At 52.6% G+C, this 20,513-nt stretch overlaps 1 long non-coding RNA gene across 1 annotated transcript; it reads right to left on the bottom strand.

Moving 5' to 3' along the window:
- Window positions 1-1,296: 1,296 nt before the first annotated feature.
- Window positions 1,297-16,787, bottom strand: LOC119064009 (uncharacterized). The gene is made up of 3 exons (XR_005085285.2): window positions 16,595-16,787; window positions 11,947-12,156; window positions 1,297-1,526 (listed from the first exon to the last, which is right to left on the bottom strand). It is a non-coding gene; the product is annotated as an uncharacterized LOC119064009 (long non-coding RNA).
- Window positions 16,788-20,513: the final 3,726 nt, after the last annotated feature.

Genomic DNA, 20,513 nt, shown 5'->3' with positions numbered 1-20,513 from the left:
TTATCAGCTGTACACACCGGGTCCCCATGCCCTGTCAAATTCTGTTTTGGAAAGCGGGTCCTGCTTCTAAAAAGGTCTGACGGGCACTGGGCTCAGTCACCAGAGAGAAATGAGGAAAAGGGATGTGACCAGTGCTTTTCTGCCGAATGACGTGTGTGTCCAGCAGCTATGTTGGGGGACAGGGCGGGGGTTTCAGCAGACCTCGGAACGACCTGAGATCTGAGCCCTCATCTGAGCAGTGCTTCTGGTCGGCAGCCGTTTGTAGAGCCAGCTCTGGAAGTCACTGGCACGCGACACGTGTCGTACAGTTCTCACCACGTGGTGTTGGGCACCATGCCGCCTCCTCCTCCACACGAGTGCACGGTTCCATGTGCCTACATAAGGGAGTCTAGACTCATCTCACAGGTGAGGAAACTAAAACAGAGGCGGTTTGACGCCCCTCAAGTCCCACAGCTAGTGAGGGGCCGTGCTGGGAGTCAGACCCCACTCAGGAGTGGAGCCTAGAGATCTGCACTTTTGCTGAGACCCTGGTGACTGGGCTGATTCTGATGTGGGTGGCCCGCAGAGAGGTACTCCACTGGCTTGCATGGGGTTCCTGGTACTGGGGTGCTGGGCTGAGCTGCACATGGTTCTGACCAGCAGAGGCCTTCTCGTGGGCGCCTGCTTTTCACCGGCTTTTTAGCCATGAGGTGGCTCTGGTGGGACGGTGTTGTGAGGGCTCCCTGGCGCCTGGCGCAGGCCGGCCTCTGCCCATTCCTTTCCTTCCATTTCCCCATCGTCAGAGTGTGTGTGTGTGTGTGTGTGTGTGTGTGTGTGTGTGTGTGTGTGTGTGGCTGGACTTGATGACACTGAGGTGCCTTTCCCACTCTGACATCCCTGCAGTCGGTCACCAGCCCGGGGGACCTGGGAGAGGTCAGGTGTCACTGTGGTTAAGAGTCTTGCCCCTATCAGATGGCTAGAGTCGAGGGGTCCGGCTTCATCGGTCTGCTGGGCTCCAGGTCCTTACAGTCAGTCTTAGCTTCCAAGCAGTGGCATCTCCAAGGGCCAGGGAGGTCGTGGGAGGGGTCCCCCTGGGCCCATGAAGGGGACATATTTTCTGCAGAAGAGTTAAAAACAATGATAAAACCAACGAAAAGTAATGCACAGGAATTCAAAACAACGTCTGTCATGAGACACTTTCTGCTGAGCAGGGGGCTGCGCTCACGGCCCCCACCTCGGTGGTGCCCACTGCCAGTCTGTCGCTCGGTTACATGAGCGCCTGCCACACAGTGAGGTTTCTCGGAAGAAGGGGATGAAAGTACCTTGGTTAGGGGGAGGTCCACGCTGACGTGGTCCCCATCCGGTCACACCAGCTGTGACAAAGGAACCCAAGGGAACGTGGTCTGGGTGACTGCAGAGCTCATTTACCTCAGGCTAAAAATAGGCGCCTTCTCCGCAGCAGGTGGGTGACTCAGCAAGCTCCTGGGTGGGGAAACGTGATGCTCTCAGCCCCGGTTTACCTCGTGCGCCAGGATGACGGGAAGAGCCTGTGAACGGGGAGAGAAGCACAGTGGGCGTTTCACGAGGCTTCCTGGACACGCTGACTTTCCCTTGGCTCCCCGCCCCTCCCCTCAACTCACTTTTCAAAAGCCATGGAATTGCTGGTCCAGGCCAAATGAGAGCCACAAATCCAGCTGTCCAGACTCTAGAGAGCATTCTCTCAGGGTTTAAAGGGCAAGGCTAGCGAGATGGGTGTGTGTGTGTGAGTGCGATGTGCTCATGCATGCCTCTGTGGTGTGCACACACCCTCGGGTCCACACCTGGCTGGTGGGAAAACAAACAGGCCACACCGTGGCCACACACAGGGGTTTGCCTTTGTCTCTGACTCCCAACCCACCGCCTGCCCTCATGCAATGGAACCACAGGAGGTTGTCCTGCGGGTGTGCTAGTCGCTCTCTGCGACGCTCTGTGCCCAGGGAAATGAAAGGTGCTCCCTTCTCCTCGCCCCGGACTCTGCAGCAAGCGAGCACAGCCCTGACCCTCTAGACTCTTCCCCAGAGGCCCCAGCGGAAGCTGAGGCGCGAGGCAGTTATTTGGAGAATTCAGCCCCCCCTCAGGCAGCTGTCTGAGCAGACCCGTGTTACAGGGGACCTGTTTCTGACCCTGGCTCTGCCGCTCGCTTGCTGTGTGACAGTGAGCGAGTCCCTTCTCTCTGGTCTACATTTCTCCTCTCTTTGTCATTGTTTATTTCTTCAACAAATGTGTACCACATGGGGCCAGGCACCTGGGCGTGCCATGCTAGTCCATGGAAAGGACCACTCTGGAGGATTAAAAAGGCCCGGGAAGTCTTGCCCCTCCCCCTATCAAAGACTGTCCGCGTTTCTTCATCCCTGGACTCTGAGATGACCTTGTAACTTGCTTGGACTGAAGATGGCCTGTGACTTTCACTCTTCTCCCTCTTAGAGCCCAGCTGCCACATGAGGAAGCCCGAGCTACCCTGTGGGAGAGACCACAAGGAGAACTGAGGCGCCCTGACCGACAGCCTCAGCCAGCTGCCAGTCCTGGGGGTGAGGCCACGTGGAGCCCCCAGCACCTGGCCCCGGGCTCGCTGACCGCAGGTGCTAGAGCGAGCCCCGCCCAAACCGCCTGGAGGAGTTTGCCCTCACGGAGTCTGCAGTCCAGGGGGGAGCCCAGCACGAAGCAAACACAGAAATAAACACCCAGCCCCAAGTGGTGATAAGTACTACGAAGAAAATGGGTGTTATATTTAGTCACAGGGAAGCCCATGAGTCAGGGAAGGCCTCGGCCGAGTGCTGAGGATGGAAGGTGGGGTGCTGAGTGAGACGGGGGTACCTACAGGGTTTGCAGTGGGGCCGTGGTTCTAGCTTCACTCGGCATACATCACTCGGCATATGTTACTCGGCTCCTCGGTGGCTTCATGAGAAATGCATAGTCCTTGCCTCGCTCCCCACCAGTTCAGATCTGGTGGGTCTGCTTGGCTTGGGGCCTGCTAATCTTTTTTATTTATTTACTTTTCTATGTGCCCCCTGGGTGATTTTTTCTTTCTTCTTTTAAATTGTATTTTATTGATTATGCTATTACAGTTTTCTCTTTTCTTTTTTCGATTATATTTTATTGATTCATGGGTGATTTTTATCATACAGGAAATTGGAAAAACACAGTTCAGTAGAGTCAGCTGAGGAGATTTAAAAAGATAGCCACTCCGCTGCTGCCCTGAGATGAACACTCGGGTGGTCTGAGGCGAGCCCAGGGAACTTCTAGAATCCTCGGGTGATTCTAATGTGCAGCCGAGGCTGAGAGCTGATTCTAGAAGATTCTCCAAGGTCCCAGACTTTTCTACAGATCTCTTTTGAGATGCCAGGGCTACCTGGTGCTTACGGAACCACCTCTTTAGTGATTTAATACTCTGGGGGCATGCAGCCAGACTGACCTGAGGTGCACCTGTGCTCAGAGACTGGCCCTTGATTGCGTGGACACCCCCTCCCTCACCTCACAGACTCTCTCCCGGATGACTTTCCCAGGGGCCTCACAGGGGCTCCCCAAGGCTCCCAAGTCCCCTGTAACTTCTGTTTGTTTTAGAGTAGAACATGCCTTTAACTGGGGAGAGAAAAGGGCTACCATCACCAACACTGGCCCTCCTCTAGGGCCATGCCAGTCAGCCCCTCTGTTTTATTCCCTTTTCCTGTCTTCCCAGCTCAGGGGCCTCTGGGGCATAGGTTCCCCTCACTCCCGAGGATGACGGCATCAGTGACGTGGCCTTAGAAGCGTGTCGGTGCATGGCCGTTTCTTGTCTGGGCTGTGCTTCTTCCAAATAAGGCAGGAGGGCCACGGGGGGTTGCTCCTGAGTCTGCTTGATTGAGGCCAGAGAGTACAGAAGAATCCACTCTTGGCGTGGAGCCTGCCACCTTGGGCCAAAGGAAGCTCGCCGGAGGTGAGGGCAGAGAGAGAGAGAGAGACAGAGAAAGTGGCGCTGGCCCAGAACAGCTACAGCCCCCTGGGGGGACAGTGAGACACGGGCCAGCCGCATGCCGAGGGGGCACTGACACAGGTGTGCGCTCCGCCACCCAGAGCCTCGTTTCCTTGTTCTAAAGTGTGGTTAGTGTTCTCCATCGGACAGGTTGTTGTGAGAACTCAGAGTTCACCACAGGACCTGCGGCACAGCAGGCACTTGCTGAAGTTTTCATTTTTCTTCTTTGGGACAGGCACAGAAATGAACTTGACACTGTGGAGAGAGACAGGGCCTTTGGGGAGAGACCCAGTGGGAAAGCCCTTCTTTGGGGGCTGAAAGACTCCAGGCACTGTGGTTCAGCCCCAGAGGCCCCGGATCTCTCAAAGGCCCCCAGGAGCAGAGCCCTGCCCACCTCTCCCCCCACACCGAGGGCTCTGTGAATGGTTCTTGGGCACGGCCTGCACTGTACGTGGTACAGGTGGCACTGCCAGAGGAGGGGCTGGCAGAGGGAGGGGTCTGACCACTGAGGAAGGAATGAAGAGAATGAATGAGGCGCTGAGTTGTTCTCAGCTCCTGCCCTGAGAAGGAAAGGACTTGTTTCGGGGTGTGGCTGGGAGGAAGCCGGGCCAGAGGGCACAGTGAGAAATAACAAGGGTCCTCTGCAACTTCTTGGCTCAGGGATAAATGGTTCTCGTAAGGGGCTAGTTTTAAAAAATAATTCTATTTGGGGGGGTGTCTCTTCTTTCTTCTGATCCATCCTTCCAACCAAAAGCCATAGTGAGAGGCCCCCAAGGCCACCTTAGTTAGGAAGCCTTTCCTGAGCTCTGGGCTAAGTCCAGCGGTGGACGCTGTCCCATAGGAGACAGGGCTGACCAGGGATTTCTGGGCCTTGGGCTGGGCCAGTGTTTGCCATTGTGCCTTGTTCTCTCTACCCACACCCGCCACCCCTTCACCTAGTCCAGGAAGGACTCTCTCCAGGACTTTTTCTATATCGCACAAATAATTCTAAACAGTACAAAGACATCTGTGGGCAGGCAGTGGGCGGCCCTGGGCATCTATTTGTGTGCATTCATTTGCATGGCATAAGCAGGCCCCTAGGGAGGAAGTTTCGTGAGACTTTAGGGGTGGGGATGGGAGAGAAGCAAGAGGCCCCAGGCTGACCTTCTATATCACTAGAATTTTGGTTCCAAGCGAAAGAAAACCCAACTATTTTTTAATGCAAAATCAGAATGTGTTGGCCTTGGAACTGAAGTCCAAGGGGGTGGCCACCTTTAGACAAGGCTTGATCAGGGACTCTAAACAAGTCAACAAGACTTGGTGCTCCTTGTTGTCTTTTGGTTTGGTCCTTCACTGGGTAACAGCTTTAATACAGGCAGATTCTACCCCATGGAGGCAAAATAGCTGCAGAATCTCTGAGCCTCATGCCCTCTCAGTGGGGCAAAGAACCAGTCCGCTTTTCTGATACCTCAAAGTTCTGGAACTCAGTTTCATGGGCTCTGATTGGCCCAATTTTGGTCAATGACCAAACATCCCTTAACCAAGGACTGTGGCCATGGGGATAGAGTAGAGTAATGGGGGTTTAGGGGAGTATCACAGTCTCCATCCCATATCTGGGTATCTGGGTGTGTGGAACAGGGACATTATAGGGAGCTTGGTTATGGGGGTAATGGGGATAATTCCACTGGAATCATACAAATGGAGTTGAGCATGTTACTATAATTGAGTGAATGGGGACAGGCTACCAAAAAGCAGACTCCTTGTTTCCTTTCTAAAGAAGGCTGCAGGGAAAAGCTCAGAGGCTTCTTTGGGCCTTGGGTTGTAAATCGAGACATAAGTTAGACAAGCCTTCTGGCCATTTTGGCTCAGAGCACAGAACCTTTTTCCTATGGTCGGAGGACCTGCCGCTGGATCCAGCGCTGGAGGTGCAGCCTGAGTGGAGAAGCCGGGACCTCGAGGAGTGCGTGGGCAGTGAGAAATGAGGTCCCTACCGACCTCAGCGGATGTCAGCAAGGAGCTGGAGCAGAAGAAATATCTACAGACTGATCTTGGGAACCTTTGAGACATCCAAGGGACTTCCAGGGATGACTAGGGTCGGGGTACGGTGAGTCCACTGAGGTCTCCTATTGGAAAGAAGGTACCTGGTACCCTTGCTGACTATGATGGAAATAACTTCAGACTCGGGGAGGGCGGTCAAAGGATTTGGACTATGGTCATTGGCAGACTACTTGTTTGCTAAATAAACTTGGACAAGTACCTCTCCCTTTCTGGACCTCAGTTTACTCCTCTGTGAAATGGGAGTGATAGCATTCACCCCCAAGAGCTGATGGGGGAATCAGGAGAGCCCGGCAGATGGAATGGGAAGAGGCTAAAGTGCTGTCCCCACCGAGTCAGGCCGGGTAAGGCCTCCTCATCCTGGCTGCTGGAGACCTGATGGAGCCCTGCATCTGAGCCCAGGGGCATTCACTTCAGAAGGAAAAGCATAAAGGGGAACAGTGTGCCCAGTGGAAGTTGGTGGACACAAAAACCCTCGGGGCAAGGCTGCAAGCCAGGGCTCTGGGTGGTTCTCTGAGACACTCCCTCTTCTTGCCACTGAGTCAGAGGAAGGGGCCCAGGCTGACATCAGCCCTGCGGGCTCCTCCAGTTATTGATGAGGGGGAGAGGAGGCTAAAGGGAGCAGGAAAGCAGACAAACAACAGCAAACACACCCACTCCTCCACAAACAACAGCAAACACACCCACCCCTCCACAAACAACATCCTCCCACAGCTCAGATGCAAATCTTCCTCTTGGGCCCTGGGGAAATATTCCTGGGCCCCAATCTGTACTTCCTCTAGCCTCTCCCCAGAACCCAAACAACAAGGCCCCCTGGGTGGGGACTGCATGCTCCCCAGAATGCAGCTGGTCACAGGGACCCAGGCTCCTTGGCCTCTCTGGGAGTCTGGGCCCAGACACGCCCCAAACCCCGGGCTCTTTCCTGGGGAGGTGCCTGCACTGCCCTCCTCCACTGCCAGGGTCTGTCAGCTAGACCGGAGTCAGGTGGTGGAACTGGAATGATATCTGGAATCTAGGAGGCCTGAGAAATGTAGTGGCGTTTTTAAAATAAACTTAATTTTTTTTAGAGCGGTTTTAGGGTCATAGCAAAATTGAGCAGAAAATACAGGGCATTCCCATATACTTCTGGGCCCTATACACACAGCCTCCTCCCCTGTCGACAACCCTCTCCAGGGCGGTATAGTTGTTACAATTGCTACACCTGTGTAGACACATCATAATCACCCAAAGTCCGTGGTTTACATTAGGGTTCATCCTTGGTTTTGCCCATTCTTTGAGCTTCGGCAAATGTATTATGACATATTCACCATTGTAGTGCCACGTAAGGTATTTTCATTGCCCTAAACATCCTTTGTGCTTCGTTTCTCCACCCCTTTCTGTCCCTCATCCCTGGCAACTTTTTTCTTCCCCCCAAATTGTCTTTATTATTTTTGCCCCAGGGAATCCATGTTTTGAAGGACTTACTCTTTCAAAGAGAACAGCCTGGAGCCACAGTAGCCTGGTCTCAGATCCTGACTCAGCTGCTTCCTCGCTGTGTGACCTTGAGCAAGTCACTTGACCACCCTGTGCCCAAGGATCCTCTTCTGTATTAATAGTCCCGCCGCATAAGATTGATGTGAAGACTAAAGTGAGATTGTTCACCTAAAGATCTCGACAGTGTCTAGCAGGTGGTAAAAACTCAATAACTGTTCGCTCAGCTTGCTTCTTAGTGATTCATGAGTCATTAACATTTGGCCACATTTGCTTTTCTCTCTCTTTCAGGAGGTAAACTGTAAGCATGAAGACAATTTACCTCTGAAATACACCAGCTATTATCTCAGAAGAACAAGGACATTCTCTGCAACCTACTATCATATTCAATAAATTTGATGCAATCATAGTATCAAATATATGTTCCATACTAAACTTTCTCCAAGGGTTTCAATAATGTCCTTTTTAATCCAACATCTTACTATATATCAGGTGACTGGTTATCTTCTGCCTTTTCTTTCTTTCTTGACAGTGGCCTCTTTAAGGGGTTACTGCCAGTTGTTTCCATGGAATACCATATAATTTGGATCTGATTGTCTCCTGATGCCTAGATAAACATTTTGGGTGCAAGAACACTGCATAGGTGATATTCTCATTGCATCATATCAGGAGGCTCATGCTGCCAGTTGGTCCGATTATTGGCGTTGCTAAGCTTGCACACTTACTGGTATCCTCCAGATTTCCACACTTGAAATATCTTTCCCCCAGTCCCAACACTGAGGTGAAGTGACCTTTAGAAGTCATCTAGTTCAACCCCAATTTTATGAGGAGGAAACCGAGGCCCAGAGTAATAAAATGACCTGTTCCAGGGCTCATGGGCTCGTGAAGACTCCCAGAGGCTGCCTCAGAAGGTAGAATGAGTGGGGAATGAACTTGACCTTATCCCATGTATCAGTGTCTCCTCCTCAGTTTCCCAGAAACAGAAACTAGTTTTGTTGAGGGCCTCCAAAGCTAACTACCACCTTGGACCTGGCTGACAGTAACCAGACTCTGGAGACCAAAGCCTAGACCAGAATCTCTTGTATTGGTGGCAAGGGAACAGTCTAGTGAATATACATCATTGTTTCATGGAGGGTCTCAGTCCACATTCCTTTATATAGTCGTGGAGGTAGATTGACACTGTTTTGTTCTATGAATTCCTTTCCGGAATGCTCTGCAGACCAGTTCCTCTCCCCTATCTTCTCCGGCCCATTCTTTCTCAGAAGAAACATGTAATTTGTTAGCCTATGCTTTGTTAGTTACAATAATTCACCTATCACACCTGTCTGGGGTTTTGCCCAGTGTCTTGTTTAGAGGCCGGGAATTCACAAACCATTTCAATCACATATGCACTCCCAACAGTCTCTTGGATTGGATTGTTTCCAAAGATTCATACATTTATTCAACCAAATATTTGGGGTTAATGTATTACACGCCAGACTCCAGTGGCACAACAGTAAACAAGATCATGAGAGATCCCCATCAGGAGAGAATGCCACCCCATATTCAGCTTTTACAGAGGACTGTGGATGGGGAGAAGGGAAGAGGAGAAAGCTAGCCAGGACAGCTGGGGACTAGCCAGGGGACTATTGCTCTGAGCCAGGCAGGAGGCATGGTGGCCAGGATAAGGTCCTAACCATGGGGCAGGAGAGAAGTAGACAGATTGAAGGTACAGTCAAGAGCATTTGTTGGTGGATCAAGGTAACATCATGTGTTGCTTAAGAACACAGACTCTGGAGCCCGACCCTGCCACTGCCTGGAGAGATATGTGATCATCTATAAAATAGTGATACTAACTCTGAGTGCACCATAGGATTCTAAATTAAGGAGACAGAACACATATAGCTTCTAGCCTTAAGGAAACCAGGTGCTACTCCTGAGCTAGGAAATGCAGGAAAAGCAGGTGGGTTTTGGGTGGAAGATACTTCAACCTATTTGGAATTCTCGGTTCTAAGGACCCTGTAATGCATCTCACTGGAGTTGCTCAGCAACTGGATGTTGGACCAGGAGCTCCAAAGGAGAATCTGTGCTGGATTTTTCCACTTCATTTTGATTTTTTTCTATTTGTTCTTTTTAATTCGGGCTGCATGAGTCACAGCCTTCACATGTGACTTATAGGCAGTGATAGAATTAGGACTAGAACTCAGTCTCCTTTGTCCTGAATCCTTCTGCTTCACCAAGCTGCCCCCTCTCCTCCAATAGCCAATAGCTTCTTTTTATCAGCTCTTCCTATCATTAAACACTGTGCCAAATGTGTCTGAATTGTCTCATTGGACCCCAGGACTCTCTGAGATAGCTACTATAATAGATGAAGAAATGGAGGGAGGCTTCGGGAAGTTAAGTGAATTGTCCAGGATTGTGGAGTAAATGGCAGAGGGTCTGTCCATCTTCCCAGACTGTGCCATTAAAGGCCACCTGTCCCACAGAACTTTCTGTGATGGAATGTTATATCTGTATTGTCCAATATGCTAGCCACTGGCCTCATGTGCAGCTGAGGAACGAAATTTTAGTTTTCACTTTATCCAATTTTAATTAATTTCAATTTAATGACCACATGTGGCTAGTGGTTAGTGGCTACTGCACTGGACAACACTGGCCTGCTTTTTCCAGAAGGCCAAGGAAAGACCCAGAACAACCTGCATGCTTTTCACAGTGAAACGGTTCACAGTCAGGGATGTGATTGTCTTGAACAAAACACAGTTTTTGCCGCAAGCTCCTGTGAAACTCAAAATAGTACAGTGATTCTAACCCTCCAGGGTTGACAAGATATTTCCTGCTGCCCACAGTGCCCAGAGGTACCAGATGGGAAAGTCGGAAGGTTTGGGAGGTGCGAAGGCCCCTTGCGGCTTCCGAGACAGGGACAGGAAATGCCTTTCCGTGGCATCCTGGAGTTCCTGCATTTCGGGCCGTGGCCTGGGAGGTGAGGCTTGATGAAGGGGCACCAGGCCTGCAGCAGGGACCACCCCTGGAGGACAGTGGCGAGGAGAGGATCAGGTGGGGCCGTGATGGGGCATTAGGGGCAGGAGGTGAGGAGATGCTGGGACTTTGTCAGCTTGTGGAAGGGACTGGGATGGGCCGGCAGGAGATGGCGTGGCCGAGGTGGAGGGAAGTGTTGGTAGCTGTTGTCAGAAGAGGGACATGGTGGGGGTGGGAGAGAAGGAGGAGCAAAACAGGGGAGTGGAGACTCAAACTGTCTTGGGAGAGGCGGTGCCTACAAACTAAAAACCCTTACTGTAAACCAACTCAGCAACAGCTGAGGAAGAGTAAACAATTAGAGGCCAGGAAGAGGCTTGTTACCCTGTACGGGGTGGGGTCGGTCGGGGTCACTCGCCTTGCAGCCTGACACCTTGGTGGCCACAACAATGCCTTGGTTATCCTTTCTCAGCAGGATGGTTTCCTAATTAATTCTAGCCAGGCACACCAAGTGTGTTTCCCCTGCATTTCATTTCCGGGCCCGTTGAATGTTAAATTAATTTTTAATCACCCCGAAGGTGTTGAGTTTAATTACCCAGACTGAAAGCAACAAGGAGAACAGGATTTAGAGGGTGATTTTGGGGGGTGTTTCTTGGGAATGCGAACATATGTATTTCCAGAAGGCTGGTGGGAGGGTGGAGGCTGGGGAAGGGGGGGCAGGGCGTGTCTAGCTGGGATCTCCAGTTAGTGTCTGTGTATTTGTGAGCCCACAGAACACCCAGACAGGGTCCAGGGGAGAAGAAGTAGGAGCTGTGGTCCCTGGAGCAGCCCACAAGCTGGAGAGAGTCTCCCCCAAGGCCAACAAAATAGTAGGATTCAAGGCAAGACCCTGTGGCCTCCCGCCCTCAGTGGAGGAGTGAAGCTTGTTCATGAATCCATTCAACTGAGTGCTCTTTGCGCTACAACACCAGGTCTGTCCAAACCCAAAAGCCAGTAGCCACTCTGTTTTGTGCATTTTCTACATACCAGCCAGGCATAGAGACGGTTGCCCCCCAAGACCTTTCCCCTTTCCAACTGGATGTGGGTAACCTTCTCTCTGCCACATGGCCAGATGCTTATTCCCTGGTCAGCTGGGGCCGTCCTATTTCCCTCGCCAGTGACCGGTGTAGTTGTGGGCATGTGATACCATCCTGGCCAATGAGTTGTGAGAAAAAGTCAGGAAGCAGGTTCCGGGAAAGGTTGTTTTTTGGGTTCTCACAATGAGACACCTCTGAGATGCTCCCCTTTTCTACCAGACAGTGTTGTGTCTTTCTTGGTGTGGGGGTTCGAGCCCTGAAACTACGTCTTTTACCACGAGGGGAACTCCTCTGAGCACGTGGCTGACAGTTCTGAAGGTGGTAGAGCGGGAAGAAACTGGGTCCTCGATGGAGTCAGTCCAGGTTAAATCCTGGCCTCGCCATTGACTGTGTCAACTCTCTGGGTCTCCATTTCCACCTCTGTGAAATGGGTGTAATGACACTCACCTCGGAGGCTTGCTGGGGGACTGCATGAGTCGAAGAATGTAAAACTCCGGGGAGTAGTGCCTAGCTCGTGCTCGGTGGGAACTGGGTGAAGTTTTAAAAACTAAATTATACAGTAGGAGCTAAAGAAAAGATGTTTTGGGAGCTGAAAAGACGACGTCTCTGGGTTTTCGTATTCTGCCAGGCTCCCTCTGAATCTCCTTCGTGTTGGGGCTGCAGGAAGGGAAGAACGGGAGGAAGAGAGGAGTCACGGGGAGGAATTCTTCCATCATGAGAACGAGACCCAATTTCCGGTCTATCCAAGTCAAGGGAAAAGGAAATCCTGCTCCAGGGCTGGAGGGAAGCCCCCACCTCGCCCTCCACCCCAGGGACTGAACTCACTGGGAGAGGGAGGGAGGTGGGAGGTCCTCCTTCCTCCCAGTGCCCCCCTGCTGGGATCTGCCCTCGGGGAGAAGAGGCTGCTGGAATGCCTGTGTCCCTGCGGTGGTAACGACACCTGATCACATGCCTCCCCACCGCCCTCCCCTTGAAAGCCGAGCAAAGAACATCAGCATGGAGGCCGAGAGGGTGGGCTCTCCAGTCAAGAGGGTTTGGGCTCAACTCCTGCTATTCTTCCTGTGCCCTGACAAAACGGCCTCCTGTGCTGAACACTTGAGTCACTCAAGTAATAAGCCACACCCCCGTTCCCCCTGAGTACCCGCTAGTAAACACAACATACACACACACACACACACACACACCACATACCAGTCACAAACCACACACACCACACACCTTTTTTCCCTTGTGGTGACAGTGTGCCCAGCCTCAGGGAGTGGGTTACGACTGCTCCGCACCAAGGATGGGCGCACTGGATGGCCCACGAGCAAGAATGATTTTTAACATTTTTAAAAAGTGGTTGCAAAAAATAAAAAGAAAAATAATATTTTATGACACATGAAAATGACTTGAAATTCAAGTTTGTGTCCATGAATAAAGTTCTACTGGTGCACAGCCACACCCATTTGTTAAGGGATTGTCTAGAGCCCTTTCTTGCTGCAAAGGCGGAGCTGAGTGGTTACAACAGAGACTGAATGGCCCACAAAGTCTTACAGTATTTTCTCTCTTGCCCTTTACAGAAGTTTGCCAACCCTTAGTCGAAGGTAACTGTGATAATCCTCCTCCCTTTCTCCCCAGCCCTTCTCGCAGCCAGGAGTAGCCACATGTCTCAGTTCTTTCCAAGGAGAACTAGTCTGAAGTCTGCGGGGGAGATCTGTATGAGAGCACTGCTTTTCTGAGAGAAGGGGACAGCTATGGCTGGGACCCCCTCTTCTTCCTACTTCCTGCCTTAAGCGTGGGTATGTTGTCTGGAGTCCACTCAGCCCTTTCCTTTTAGAGCTCGTTTCCTGCCCAGGAACTGGAAAACAGGGTTAAGAGTCCAGTTGGGAGGGCTGGCTGGGGCCCAAGAAGGGGGGGAGGCCCACTTTGCCCATCTGCCCTGGGCGTGGGTTGCTCCTCGCCCAGATTTGGTTTGGCCACCAGTCCCCTGGGCCGGACTGTCTCCTGGCCCCATACTGACAGCCAGAGAGTGGAAGAAGGGCTGAGAACCCTGGTGGTCAGCACTTCTTTGGGTCTGCCTGGGTTCCCCTCCACTCCTAGCTCCTTCCACAGAGACTGAAAAAACAGAGGTAAGAAAAAAATGTTGGGTGGCTGAGTAGACAGATGGGAGTGGAGGGGGAAGGAATGAGTGAAGGCAGGCAGGCAGGAAAAAAGTGGTTATTAAGAGGCTTCCACACACATGTGCTGACAGCAACCCCGTGAGCTCACAGGCTAGGTATCACTATGTCCCTGTAACGGAGGAGAAACTGAGGCTCGGTAAGACTAACTTTCCTAAGGCTGCAGAGTTAGAAGATACGACACTGGGACCCAAACCCCAAAGTTAGTCCGAGTCCCTGGGTATAGGCCCCTCCAGGCTCAATTCCTTGGGCGTCACCCCCGGACCACGCCAGGCCCACTAGACAGGGACACAGACGAGGAGCCTGCATCACCTCGGCGGAGCAGGAAGGGAAGGCGCGATGTGGGTCTGGGCGGCTGCCAGGAGTGCCTCTCATCCACATCCTCCAGGTCTGCTCTCGGGCCGCCAAGAACACGTCACCTCAGCAGGTGCTCAGTGCATATTTGTGGAATGAATGAGTTGCCTTTTATCAATACGAATTCCTCCACAGAAAGTCATAGACTGCAATATCCCCAAAATAGCAGGTGAAATTGACCTCACGTTTCCTAGCTTTGCATTGGTGGCAGAATAAGCTTCCCGCTGTGCTACGCAAGCACCGATAGCCGTCACTGACATCGTAAAAGAAGTGCACGTGCCCGTGCCACTCGTTACACCCAGCACTTGATGCAAATCGCCTCATTTAAACCTCGGAACAACAGGCTGGGGTCGATATTCTTGCTATCTTCATCTTACAGTTGAGGAATCTGGAGCTCAGACAGGTTAAAGGACTTGGCTACGGCCGCACAGCTAGCGGGAGGCGTCGTCTGATTCAAACCAGTCTTTTGCCTCCATGGAATAAGAGAGGAGGTGCAGGAAAACTGGGGTGGGTTGGATCCATAGGGCTGGCCTGGGGGATACCGGCCCTCTCTGTGCTCTGTATGGAGCACTGACTGGGAAGAGACAGGTGCTGTTCACGGAAGCTGAAGTGGGCAGGGCCTGGTGCGCCCACAGGACTGGTGTTCCAGCCAGCCCCTCCGGCACCAGGTCAGCCCTTGTGCGCACTCTCGGCCAGCCTCTGTGTTTGGGGGTGTGGAGGGCAGTGCGTTAGGAGGGGCCCCGCTAGGCTGGTGTGATTGTGAGTCTCGCCCACAGCGGCCTCTCGCTGAGGTGCTGGTGATTCATTTACCCTTCCCAGCCAGTGGGGCCTCTATCAGGGAGTGACTTGGAGTAAACAAGCCACGAAGTGCCACCTGGGCAAGAGGAAAGTGAGGAGGGTAGGGTGGCTCAAAGGGCAGCCCTGAGTCTCATCCTGGGTGGCCAGGACCTCCCGTGTCAGGAAACCTTTCCCTGTCCGGGGTGAAGCATGTTGCAGAGTGTCTCTGCTGGCTTTTCTGACCTCTTTTTCCAAAGAGGTTCTAGGACCTCCCGTCCCCTGGGCTGGCCACAGGTATGGCTATCCTAGCCTGGGCCATGGATCTTTGTGCCTGGAGACCACCTCTTTGGGGGCTTCTGAGAGCTGTGCCTGGGTAAATCGATCTGCTTGGGGTCATTGACACCTGCTCTAAGTCCGGCTGAGGTGGAGTAGGTGTGCACTCGATAAAGTTTGTTGCCCAGCTCCAGTGATTAAACGGACCTAGAACTCAGAGTCCAGAGGAGGCGTGTCCCAGCCCTCAGGGGACTTCAGACCTCACTCACGTGTAATAACACAATTAACGCAACAACTAAGTATCAAGTTGTGGGACTCTCCCTTGGTGCTCTGGGAATTTAAAATGGGAGTTGGGACTCTGAGGCAGACGTCCTGGAGGAGGTAGACTCAGGTAGGTTCCAGTGGGGAGCCTGGAGGTGGGTCTGAGTGTGAGGCAAGCGTTCAGCATGAGCCCAGTGAGAAATGCGGTGATTGTATGATCTGTTAAAGTGGGATGGCCTTAAACCTCCGGTCTGATGCCCACGGCCCCAACCACAGGAACAGTGCTCAGTTAGAGTTTTACCCCAAGTCGGGACCCGACAAGCACAGCCGCGTCCCTCTTAGCTTAACCCTTATTCCAGCTCTGTGGTGATGGTAGCATTATTGTCCCATTTGACAGGTGAAGAGACTGAGGCTCTAATCGGCTCAGGAAATTGCCCGAAGCCACATGGATACAGAGGGGAGAAGGACCTGAACCTACGTGTCGGATGTGGTGGCCACAACCTGTGTGTGGCTCCTGAGCCCTTGAAATGCGGCTAATCCCAACTGAGCTGTGAGTGGAAAAGAATATGCTAGATTTTAAAGACTTAGAATGAGATGAACAGAAAAATACAAAGGATCTCAATAACTCTTTTTAGTACTTATGATATTTCAGATACGCTGCGTGAACTAAAATATAGTATTAAAATTAATTTCATCTTTTTTTAATGTGGCTAGTAGAAAAAATTTTAATTGCATGGGTAGCTTGTATTGTGCTTCCACATCCTACCGTGTGGCTGTCAACCTCGGCATGAGCTCTTCCAGTGACAGTGTATTTGTGTCCTGGGGTGGCCATAACAAAATGCTGTGAATTTGGTGGCTTAAAGGACAGAAATTAATTGTCTCACAGTTCTGGGGGCTAGAAGTTTGAGATCAAGGTACTGGCAGGACTGGTTCCTTCTGAGAAGGGAAGGGAGACTCTGTCCCGACCTCTCGCCCAGTCGCTGGGCTTGCTGGCCGTCTCTGTGATCTTCGGCCTCTGCCTCCACCTTCTCACGGTGCCCTCCCTGTACGTGAGCCTGTGTCCAAATAGTCCTCTTCACAAGGACACAGCATGTTGCATTTAGGGCACATCCTACTCCAATATGATGGCATTTGCAAAGACCCTATTTCCAAATAAAGCCACATTCTGAGGAACTGGGGGTTGGAACTTCAATCTATGAATTTTGGGGGCACACAGTTCAACGGGGCACATGGGGAACACTGTTCCCCTCCCGGAGCCCATTGCATAGTACCTGGATTGTCCTATTGATGTTCTGCTGGTGCCAGCCCCTAGATCCACTAAGCATTCCTCCTTCAAATGATGTGCGAATGTCTGGTGTACCTCCGTAAGGTGGCATTAGGGGCCACGGCCATCCACATTTCTCTTTCTGGGGCCCAGGTGGGACTGGCCCCACCTTCGTTGAGACTGCATCTGATTATATCAACTGGAAGGAGAAACTGATAAGGGAGAAAAGGTTAGAAATAACCCGGGGGGGCAGCCCAGACAACCTTGCCCTTTGCAATGTTGATTTACCATCAGCACAACCGGGAGGTCACCCGGGTCTGTGCCGGCTGTAAAAACTTCATCAGCTGACAAGGCATCTGCTCAGTGGCCTGGGAATTTCCTGTCCTGGGGAAATATGACCATAACACGGTAGGTCACTTTTCCTCCTTTGTTCTGGCAGCCCTTCAACACCTTTCTGAGAGTGGGAGGGGTTCTAGCGAGGGCTCTGCCTGCCACACTTACCTCCTCTGTCCCCATAAGAGGGGTTGGCCGAGGAGAGCTCTGCAGTCTTCAGAGCAGACAAGTGTCTGGGGACCAGCTCCACGGCCACAGGTGTGGCTGGGGAAAGTCACAGAACTTATTTGGGCCTCAGTTTCTTCACTGGCAAAATAGGAACAAGAAAGAAACCCACCTCACCCACCCACCTCACTGGGAGAGGGCGAATAGTAATGTAAGAGGCACAGCTGGGCTTTGAGATGTAGGAAGGACAAAGGTGGGCCCCAGGCCTAACAGCACTGTGGTTCCCCTCACCCGTTGCATGTTAGGTTCACTGGGGCCCTTGCCACTCAAAGTGTGGGTCCCAGTGGGGCAGCTGCAGCCTCCCCTGTATGTCAGACATACAGAGTCTCAGGTCCACCCGCCCCCAGACCTCCTGGACCAGAATCTGCATTTTAACAAGATCCCCAAGAGATGTGTGTGCTCACTGAAGTTTGAAAAGCACTGTTTTTGCGGACATTGTTTTTGCCTATCCTGGGTCCATCTCCCCCTTCTCCCGGTAAAAGTGATCTTATCTTGTTTGGGAGAATCATGCCCCGCCCCTACTCCAGCTCTCTGTGCTTCACTGAGGCTTCTGTACTGCCCAGGTCCCGAAGGGAGCAAGAAAGCTAGTCCTGGAAAATCAGAACCAACCTGGGACTTTGGCTGGAGCTGTGGGGAAAGAGGACCTCTCTCTATGTAGCCTTTCTTCAGTTGTAGGTTGGAACCTGGAGCTGGGTGGGTGCCACCATCCCAGTCACCACTGAGAGAATCTAAGAATGGAGTTCTCACGGAAAGGACCAGAAATGTCAGTGTGTGTGTAAGAGACAGGAAGAGGAAGGGTCCCAATCACATCTTGTGAGAGTCCAGCTTGGTAGACCTTTTGGGCTCCTCAGTGCACATAAGCCAACAGCCCCCTTTTCCCTAAGCCTGTGTCTTATGGGTTTCTGACACTTGCGAAGCAAGAGCCTTCCTTGCCAAGGTGACTCTGAACTGAGAGTCAGGCAAGATGGTGGCCTGGTGGTGCTCACCCAGGGGAAGACAAGAAGGGGCCCTTGTGCAGGCGAGTGGAAAGTGGCCTGATAGCGGGCAGCACAAAGGTGAGGCCTGGGGCAGGCCCGAGCTGCCCGCCCGTGCTTCTGTGAGAGTCATCCGTCATATCCATGCGGGGCAGGTCCGGGTCCCACAGCACATGCAGTGCGCATGCGGTGGGGGGCAGGGCGGGGGGTTATCTTTGCATCTGGGGATCTGCTGTGTGTTCATGTGGTGGGTGGAAGTGAAACTGGTGGGAGGTGTGAGTTGCCTTTGGGAGCTGTTTTTCTGTCAAAAGCTCTGTCAGCTGTAGGGGGTCAGCCAGTGGGGAATACTGTTATCTTTGTGAGTGTGTTTTGTGTGTAGCTGTTGGATGTAGAGGTGAGTAGAGATGAGTGGCGAGCCTGTGCAAGCGGGTAGGTTATTTGCTAGATGCGTGAGTCCACAGGTGTGTCGTGCCCCATAGGTTGGTGGGGCATGTCCCCACGGTGATGTGACAGGAGGGTGTCCAGTGTGAGCCCATGGAATGGATGGGCAAAGTGTGACCATCCAGAGTCAGGCTACGCATGCAGTCAGTGCTCATTACCGCCCCAGGCAGGAGTTCTACCCCAGGGCTCAAACTGTCCTCAATTAATTCCCTGGCAATACCTCCGCCTGGAGGAGCTGACTGCACCCCTTTGGGCTTCCCCTCACCCCAGCTAAGGAAGCTGCAAACTGCCAGGTGGCACGAAGCCCCTGAGTCACATCTACCACCTTCTTTTAAAGGAGGAAAATTGCTGGTGACACTTGCATTTTCTTCTCCAGAAAGTGGCTTCCGGATCAGATGCGCCTTTGCGCCAGGGCTTGTGCCTGGAGCACCTGATGATCCCCTCGGCATTGCCGTCATGGATCTGGGGGATGTCGCGGTAATAGAGCCCTGGCCCCATTGTGAAAGCGAGGCGGGGAATCCTGGGCCTTTGGGGAGGCTGAGGGGAGGCAAGGCAGAGGGGAGGCAGGAAGGGACAGGGGAGGGAGGAAAGGAAAGGCTGGAGACCAAGAGGGGCTTCCTGTCCAGAAACAGGGCGACCTGGCCAGTTCTGAGGCCAGGGAACGGCTGACTCCAGGAGCTGGAAGGGATGCACACTGGGTCTGGGGGGAAGGGAGGAACCAGAGCCTCTGAGTGGGGTCTCTACACTCTGTCACAGCCACCGCAGGAGAGCACAAGGGAGGGGGCTTCCTTCCTCTGTCACCCATGTCCCTTACTTGACTCCTAGATCTTCTCACCTGTGTGAGAATTGTGGCACTAGAAGAACTAAAAGCAACATCACTGTGTCGGGCCTTACGAGGCTTCAGCCCCGCCTCCTTATGATTCATTCCTTCATCCTCAGCCAGAGGAGGACCCCAACAGAGAAGGGTCCCCGCCTCCTGCCCACGCAGGGAGGGCTGGCTGGCACCTGGGGAGGGCGCGCTCCCTGGGTCTTGCCTGGATCCCAGCCACACCTCTTAAAACACAAACCCCAACAATGGCAGACAGGGCAGCCCCCCACAATGCAGTGGCAGAGCGATGCCAAATGACTTTCTCCTCCTGAGTTCCGTGGAGGGAAGCTGTGAGGAAATAAATTTCCTCTCAATGTGCTATGGATGGACTCCAGCAAGCTTCCCAATGGCCCATAAAATAATAGCAACATTTATTGGGCACTTGCTTTGTGCCAAGCGCTATTAAGAAGATCTTAAAGAGAGAAGCTATTAGCAGCTCCATTCGTGAGAAAAGAGAGCGTAGGTGATTCTGCCAACCCCGTGGGCACCAGGAAATCCCAGTGTCTAGGATTGGAGCCCAGGCAGTTGACCACCAGGGCTCTGGTCCTTAACCACCAGATAACCTCGCTTCTTAAGAAAAGGTAGGTTGGTGAAATGCAGCGAGGAGGGGACCACAGAGCAATGCCGAAGGCTTTGATGCGTGTCTGTTCCTCCCGGGAGCACACGCATTCTCTCCGTGGGGTCTTTGCGCTGCTGCATCTTCTGCTAGAAAAGTCTTCCTCCTGATCTTCACATGCTGACCCTTCCCATCATCCAGCTGCAGCCCAGATGCTTTCCCCTCGGAGAAGATGCCTGATGCTCTGGCCTGCCGTTTCAGTTGAGTTCCGTCGCCCCTGTCACCTTTTGGACACCGGAAGCCTAACCTGCTTATTGACTTGTTCCCGCGTTCATGGTCTGTCCTGTGCAGGCTGGGCTGTGTGTGTGTTGCTCATTTAGTCCCAGAGCCCGGCACTGTGCCCGGTGCCCAGAAGGCTGAGAAGATAAAGACCAGGAGGGTCCCTGAGGGCAGCAGGTGAGTGGAGGAGCCAGCCATCCTGTGTGTTGTAGAAACACACCCAGCAGGCAAGGCTGGGGTTCTTCAGGAG

This window comes from Artibeus jamaicensis, unplaced genomic scaffold, assembly GCF_021234435.1.
Source record: "Artibeus jamaicensis isolate MK-2021 breed Jamaican fruit bat unplaced genomic scaffold, CSHL_Jam_final contig_490, whole genome shotgun sequence".
Taxonomy (NCBI): Eukaryota; Metazoa; Chordata; class Mammalia; order Chiroptera; family Phyllostomidae; genus Artibeus; species Artibeus jamaicensis.
The sequence above is the reverse complement of the archived record's forward strand: the minus strand, read 5'-3'. Positions and strand labels throughout refer to the sequence as shown.